Source organism: Balaenoptera acutorostrata, chromosome 4, assembly GCF_949987535.1.
Source record: "Balaenoptera acutorostrata chromosome 4, mBalAcu1.1, whole genome shotgun sequence".
Lineage (NCBI taxonomy): Eukaryota > Metazoa > Chordata > Mammalia > Artiodactyla > Balaenopteridae > Balaenoptera > Balaenoptera acutorostrata.
In genome coordinates, this window is record NC_080067.1 from 129,806,230 (window position 1) to 129,813,407 (window position 7,178).

Genomic DNA, 7,178 nt, shown 5'->3' on the forward strand with positions numbered 1-7,178 from the left:
ATAGGGAGGGTGGGAGGGAGATGCAAGAGGGAGAAGATATGGGGATATATATATATATGTAGAGCTGATTCACTTTGTTATAAAGCAGAAACTAACATACCATTGTAAAGCAATTATACTCCAATAAAGATGTTAAAAAAATAATAATAAAATAAAGTAAAAAAAATGGAAAATGGGAAATTGTAAAGAAAATAAGACACATTTAATAAAAATGGCATATCGTCTTGGAATTTTAAGTACGTAAGCCCAAACTAAGCTATACAAATATACAAATTTTAAAAATTCAAATTTTAAATGTGATGGAGTTTTAAAGCAAAAATTAAAAACAATATAAGAGAGGAATTCTGCAAGAACAAAACCATCGTAGAAGGAAACAAATGAAAAATGGATTTAATTATGTGAGTCTGACTGTTACCTGGGTGTGAGGCAGAGGTGCGGATAGGAACAGGAGTGGCACACCTATAATGGGTCTTGGAAATGTTCTACAGGAGAGACTGTTGTACTTGTGAGACTAACTGAACATGTCTGAGAGATAAAAGTCTTACTATCTCCCAAGCTCTCCAAGGAAACTTTGGCAATGATAGTCGCATTTCTCTTAAGGCATACAAAGAGACAGTGAGGGAAAAGGCATAAATAAAGTTTAGGACTGAGATATCCAAAAACATCCCCTGTCCCAGACATGTTGAAAAGAGCATTAGAGTCATAGAAAAGCAAGGTACCCTAACTGTAGATTTGGCAACATGATTAATACTACCATTATGTAAGGGGGTTTGGTGACCTGTAGTGAAGTGAAATGATTAAGTTAGGAAATCTAGGAGACGGAATAGGTCAAATGCAAGTATAATTTATAATTCCCCCATCTTCAAACACTTACCAAATGACACTCTGAGAAGGCTTATAGGTCTTTTAAGTTAAATCTCACTGCAGATTACAGGAACACATAATACACCTGCTATTCTAGATAAAAAATATCAACTGGATATTGCAGGTAAGGAAACCCAGAAAGAGGAACACAAGACAGATGAAGATTTAAAGTTTTAGGGTCAGTATCCTTTATGCCTAAAATTATATTAATTTTGAATATGAGTTTGAGAGGGTACCTACTATTACTGTCAAAAGATGGAGGTAAACTTTCAAACGAGAAGTAAAATAGCAATTGTGTTAGAGCATCTCAGAGACACATCTACATGGGATAAGTGTATAAACAAAAGTTTCTGAGTTGGAAATGAATTACTGGAAATCACATGAGATTTGCCTAGTTTTCCCTATAATGTTGCATCCAGTCACTGATTTGTTACTGGAGAAAATTAAATGCTTATGATTTGGCAAGAAATGGGAGCATCTGTACAGCTCAGAGGGAAGATTACTGATTTTTTTTCACTTATGTGAAATTTCGTCCCATCCACCTATAGACTTCCATATTCCTATTATATATTCTTTCCGTAGCTCATTATTGGGAGAAGTAAAAATGGAACTGTCACACTGGTGGGTGTTTCAGAGTTCACACTGCAGGGCAACTCCCTCTATTTCAGGGAAGATTTAAGAGATGTATAAAAGAGCCCTGGACTTGTCCCCAGTCATTGTCATAGATCTATGGATTGTGGTCCAGAGCTCCTGCTTTATGTGGGACTGTTGGATTTAGGGAAGTTTTGACAATTCCTTCTTGCTTTCATTCTCCATCTTTTATAGCCCCAAACTTGAATATCTCCAGCCTTAAATTTTATGCAAATTATACACTTCCTGAAAATAAAGTTTATAACACTAGATGTTCAAAGATCATGCAAACATATTAATATTACAGTAATAGACAAATTACCCAAAATGATGAAAAATACTAATTTTGATATTGGATGGCAGTTTACCAAATGAGTCGATAATATGCCAGTTATATAACCAGAATTAAGGTATCTGCTGGTATTTCTGTTTCATGTGTGTCCCCAAATTCAGAGACTTAATAAATGGATAAATTTGAACTCTTGAGAAAATTTCTTTTTTAAACATCTTCAGGCTTATTCATATTCACACTATATAGAGTAAAATGGGGTGGGAGTTAACAGGCAGAGTTGTTTGCCCAAAATACTGAGTCATGAAAACACTCATCATTTGATAACAGCTGTTAAATCTTACTGCTGAACAGCTGGAATATGTCAAGGAACAAAGCAGACAAATCTCCCGCTCTCGTGGGGCTCAGGATTTAATGGCTTGTTTGTGTGTGACGAAAGGAGGAATAAACCAGTTTATCTAGCTACACTTAATGCAAATAATGATCGTAGCCTGACTAATCCAAGGGGATTATAAAATATGCATGGGTTTTTTGTTTGTTTGTTTTTCAATTGCTACGTGGCGTACCTGCAGAAAGTAATAAAAATCTTAAGTGTATGGTTTGATGTTTGATATATACCCATGTAATTCACCCCGCATCAAAATACATAACATTTTAAGCACTTCAGAATCCTATCTTGTGATCCCTCTACAGTACTATCAATTCCCCTGGTAAAGATGATTATTTTTATTTCTATCACTGGTGATTAGTTATGCCTGATGTGGGATTTCTTACTTTTTTTCATTCCAGGTTGTATCTGTGAGATCCATCAGTGTTTTACATGTAGCTATTTTTGCTAAGCCTTTAGCCTCCCTGCTACTTCTTTCTGCTGTAATTCTTGGTAATTCTTCATCTAGCATACAAGTCGTTTACAGGTAAGCAAATATTTGAAGGAAGGAGAGCTGGCACAGTTTGAGATTAAGTTCATTAATGTTTCCTCCTCTCCATGATTCTATCCTCTAGATTTAGCTGCTTTGTCTACCATGAACTCAAATCTCAGATTCCTCATCCCATTTCTCTCTTCTGCAACTCAAGTTTCTCCCTTTTCTGGATTTTCTTCCACCATTATACAGACATACATGGATGTCTTTTACAATGAAATCTATCACAACCACATGTGCATGCATGCATGCTCTCATGCCAAACATCTCTCTTCCTTCACATTTCTCTCCAGCTATTTATCCATTTCCTTATTTCTTTCACCCAAATCTCTGGTTTATCACCGCCTTTCTCTTCTTATCCCACTTCATTCCACACCATTTCACTCAAACTGCTTTTATCCATATCACTAACGACACTTATATTGCTGAATTTTGTGTTTGCTAGTCTGTAAACATCTTCAGCTAGTCAGCATTTGACGCAATTTTTAATTTCCTCTATACCAAAAGATTCTTCTTTCGGCTTTGACGTCACATTGATCTTATATGTATTTTTAAGATTTCTTTATCCACTGAGTGGACCACTGACTATAAAGAATAAAGAGTAAAAGGAGAGACCCATGTTAGGTGACTATTACAGCAATCCATAAGTGACTTAGTCTTGCACTTAGGTGCAAAGAAGGATAGAGAGATAAATACACATAACCAGGGCATGTTTTCTAATTAGAATAGAAATTAAAGACACTATAGGCTGGTGAGGGAAAGGAAATAATGTCTCAAAATGGCTTTATTTTTAGATATGATAATTGGCTGAGTGTGGGTACAGTTATCCAAAATGAGCATTTGCCAAAAGAGATCTGTGAAAAATTAAAATTTCTCATTTAAGTATGTCAAGTAGTGGATAGGATATACAAGTTTTACAGAGTTTGATATATAAATGTGAAGTCCTTGGAATATAACATGAGCCATAGGGAAGGACCTTTGGAAAGAAAATAGATAGTAAAAAAAGGGGGAAACAGGATTGAGCCCTCCCTTTTCTCAATATTTACAAATAGATCTCAGAAGATTAAACAGTTACTGAATTGCTCCAGACTTCACAGACATCCTTCTCCAAATCTGATATTCCATCTTCAAGTACTGAGTTACCTGTGGACTGAAGTATTAAAACTTGACTCCTTTTCACTCCTTCTCAACCCCTTTCCTAGGCAGATCATTTGAAAGCATAGGAAGTAGCTCGAGGTCTTGTCCAGCTTTGTAGGGCAACAGAGTTATTGGGTTGGGCAAAAAGTTCGTTTGGGTTTTTCCATACCATCTTAACAGAAAAACCCGAATGAACGTTTTGGCTAACCCAATAGTTTGTCTCAATGTAAACAGAATCCCAAACTCCCACAGAGCTCCACTGGGCCTTAAGCAGGGCCTTACCTATCAGGTATACCCTCCAATGCCACCTTGCCTTGGCTACCACTGTTCCCTTGTGTTGAAGTTGATAGACAAATGGCTGGAGAGACAAGACCTTAGTCAAATGATGAAAACCTGCAACACATTTAAATTGGTGACTTTGCCCGTGTCTATGCTTGTACCTATCAGTCTACTATCCCATTTTGCACAGCAAGATTAGTAGGAAATGACATAATCATGACTCTCATATCTCTTACACCTAGAGGTGTAAGAAGAGCTATGAGAAAATGAAGGTATTGAATTCTCTCTGCCTTTAATAAAAGAAAATGGCTATAAGAAAAAGAAAGCATCTGGAACAAGCTTGGGACACAGGAGGGAGGTGAGAGCATTCAGTGATGAAGGTTAAGTAGATTCTTCTGGCTGGAAGAGATGAGAGTGAAAGATAAAATTTAAGAACAAGATGTATTTTCTATCAACCTAAGTAAAGAGAAACATGGATTACAGACCTGAGTCTTCTGTGTTGGTGAAAGGGGTCAACACCTTTACATTGCTAAAGTTTTTGATCAACTGTAAGAACTTAATTGCTAACTCAGTTCCTAAGGCATGACTTCCACCAACCCTCTTATCCCCTACAGCTTTCCAAGGTGCCACAATACAAATGTTTAAGGCATGCAGTGTAAATATGAAAACACAGGCTCTTTCTGGATATAAAGATTAATTTAGTTTGGAGACTGCAAGTCTTATCATGCTTTATTCTCTACATTTTGTGACCATGCTACTCAAATCTTCAGAGAGTGGGTCTTTTTCTGTAGGACTATATACACATGAGCCAACTACAATATTTCATATCTGCCTGCCAACAGATAAGGTACTGGATAATGAGACTGTTCATAAGAACCTTGCTGACTACGATCTACAACTAAGATGCTGGACCAATTTAGCCAAATACCATCACTGGGGAAATCATCTTTACACCATTTGGAAATGAGTGACAACATTTATCACTGGAGATCCGAAACACCAAAGTAATCCTAAAAGGAAACTCTGAGGGAAAAAAAGCCTTCTAGCAGGGACATTCATGGTTCTTAAACCACTGACTTTAAAGTTCATTTTGGAAAGGAATATAACAAAAATATTCAAATGTTGTTTATAAACAGTATCTTTTTACATTACCTTTTATTACACGCACTAAGCAATAGGATTAAGGTTTTAAATCAACATTTTCTGTTTTTACTACTTTAAGTTAGATATTCAGATATGAATATAACTCAAACTTAAAAAAAAAACCCTCAAACAATGTGAATGAGAATTCTAGATCCCTACAACTTCATTATAAACTTAGTAGAAAACTAAGTTAACATCAGTGTTACCTTGAAAATGGAAAATTGAGGCTAAATAGTAGCAGTTACCTTATGGTATTATGGCTAATGGAATCAGGGCAAAACTATATTACTTTAACAATTTACTTAAGATTATTAGCAGGTTCTAATTTTATAAAGGTAGAAGACAAATGTAGAGTATCTACTGAGCTCAGTGTTCATAATTCTACCTTAGCTTCTTTCCTTCTGATTTCTAATTCTTATATTCTCAAATATATTAAATTTGTATTTCAACACATGTTGATTCAGACAAGGTATTATATTACATTAGGTATTATATATATATATAAGGTATTATATAGGTATTACATAAGGTATTATATAATATACATATACTACCTAAGGGTAATATTGATATATATTATAATAAGGGTTTATACTATATTGTAAGGGTATTATATTCCATATGCAATAGTGTTAAGAGTTGTAAAGTATGCTTAGCTGTCATGGCAAAGTAGTGCTTAATGTGTTTATAAATAAAAAACATGAAAAGCAAGGCAAGGGAAGGTAGAATTTTGGTGTCTTGGAAACAAGTATAATAAAATATTTCAAGATCAATAAGCTATCTCCTGAATAAATAGTGGTGGGAAGTTGACTAATATTGTATCAGAAAGGAGGTGACAGGTACTTGTCAACATGGAAGCAACTGGTGATCAAGAAATAATGTTGGTGGCAAGGGAAAGATGAAACTCAAAGTACAGTAGCTTGAGAAGAGAATGAGTTTGAAAAAAATGACACTACTTAAAACAACTCTTTAAAGAAGTTTGTTTGAGGACAGGTGAGGAAACAGTTACATTTAATTCTTCGGCATTTTGAAAAACAAAGACACAATGAGAGACAGTTCTGTAGTAATACAACATGAAAATGAGGAAGGAAATTTATTATTAAAGCAGAATATTAAGATAGACCGAGAATGGAGACTTTTAGGGTACATCTACCTGTATAAGGAAGAGGAGAAACATTTTGTAGGGTTTTTTTTTCTCTGTAGGGAAAAGAAATTGGCTTTTTTTTTTTTTTTTTTTTTTTTTTTACCTGACTTGCACTATGTAATTCTTTAGAAGAGCTGCCCGTCTTGGCTAAAATAAGCCTTATGATTAAGTTATTCATTGATAGACTTTTGGGAGCAACATCCAAGTTGATTCTTAAAAGTCCTAAATCAAATAGAAACAGTGATTCTGACAAGGAGATGTCTCGAAATAGTGCACAATTCTCTGACACAACGTAATTCTTCCCACCCCATCCCAGCTCCTAGAAATTAGCCACAGTTCTGAAAGACAACAGGCTCAGATGATAATCCCATTAAGGTTACAAAAGAAGAAAAAGAGAAAAAAAATCAGACAAATCAGTAATCCATCAATCAGTCAGGATAAGTTGTGGCTTACAGTTAAGTTTCCTATTTTATGTATCTTCTTTTTTATTACTCAGAATCAGTGATGGGCAAGGATCTGGGTATTTCTCCTTGCCTTGACTAGGTATTCTTTTTCTGAGATGAATTTTTCACTGAGGTTGACTTTTGAATGCAAGTGGTTTACACTCACATTTTCCTAAGCTTTTTTTTGGCTGTTAGATGTATTTAGGATTTGTTTTCTTTACAATGATGGTATTTGATTCACATTTTAAGCTTGTTGGCCTGAAACAGATAAAGGCAAACCTGCCTACTGAGGTTAATATTGCCTGCGTGACATGAAGTGTCTCCATGCA

General features: G+C 35.2%; 1 pseudogene; it reads left to right on the forward strand.

Moving 5' to 3' along the window:
* The first annotated feature begins 1,119 nt into the window (after window positions 1-1,119).
* Window positions 1,120-5,127, forward strand: LOC103003610 (protein downstream neighbor of Son-like; annotated as a pseudogene).
* The last annotated feature ends 2,051 nt before the right edge of the window (window positions 5,128-7,178 follow it).